The sequence below is a fragment of the Octopus bimaculoides genome, chromosome 7 (genome assembly GCF_001194135.2).
Source record: "Octopus bimaculoides isolate UCB-OBI-ISO-001 chromosome 7, ASM119413v2, whole genome shotgun sequence".
In the NCBI taxonomy this organism is placed as follows: domain Eukaryota; kingdom Metazoa; phylum Mollusca; class Cephalopoda; order Octopoda; family Octopodidae; genus Octopus; species Octopus bimaculoides.
Window position 1 is genome coordinate 6,877,859 of NC_068987.1, and position 1,006 is coordinate 6,878,864.

Genomic DNA, 1,006 nt, shown 5'->3' on the forward strand with positions numbered 1-1,006 from the left:
ATATATATATATATATATATATAGGGAAGCATGTAGGAATGTATTTTTCTGTCCAAATAGTAACCTGTTTTCTAATATTATGATTTGTATGAGGGAGTGTAGGTACATACATGAAAGAATGTCTACCGGTCAAACAAGCGAACAAAATAAAATAACACAAAAAATATCACAACTGCATTATTTCTTACTTTTTAATTTCTTATCTGGACTTCTAAAGCATACTAATATAAGAAAGTGACTGTTATCGCCATTTAAGAACGAAGAACAAGTAATATTGATATCCTTATATAAGGAGATTGTTACTAAACCTGGTTATTAAATTACATAAAAAGATAGACATAACAAAATGAAATAGAAGGAGAGACATATATAGACGGATAACAAGTTGTTGATTACCGCCACAGGAAAATACATTACACGAACTCTACATGTTGAAAGGTAAGTTATAAATGTTTAACACTAAAACAAACCGCGCAGAACACCAAATAAACAACACTGGTTATTAAATGATTAATGAACGAATTAATTAATCAATTAATTAAGATAACATCTAGGATAGGTAATTACAAAGTTTGACGGAAACACAATATATATTACCGCAACTCTATATACATTGTGATGGTAATAAGAGCTGAAAATGAAAATCCTAAAGACTTTAAAACGACAGACCAGAATATAGATTAAAAATTTATTTCGAAATATCTTTTCACACGAATGTATTAACTTTTACAGTTTGCATGTAGAAGAAATTATCTTCAATTTGGTTGTAGAGTTTAAATAGATAGGTACACACGTAAGTATATATATATATGTATGTGTGTGTGTGTGTGTGTGCGTGTGCGTGCGAGATCGCGTGCGCGCGCGCGTGTGGTGTATATATATATATATATATATATACACATACATATACTTATATATATTGTATATATATATACATATATACATATATACATATATATATATATATATATATATATATATATATATATATATATATATATATATA

The 1,006-nt window shown here is 27.3% G+C and overlaps 1 protein-coding gene across 5 annotated transcripts in view; it reads left to right on the forward strand.

Moving 5' to 3' along the window:
- LOC106869300 (uncharacterized) overlaps positions 1-1,006 on the forward strand; it is a 280,230-nt gene that overhangs the window by 138,035 nt on the left and 141,189 nt on the right. Inside the window, exon 1 of one of the 5 annotated variants that reach the window (XM_052969192.1) lies at positions 163-438. The exons of the other annotated variants lie outside the window; for them this stretch is intronic. The gene's annotated coding sequence lies outside the window, so the exon portion shown is untranslated. Of the gene's footprint in view, positions 1-162; positions 439-1,006 lie in introns of those variants that run through there. 5 annotated transcript variants of the gene reach the window in all.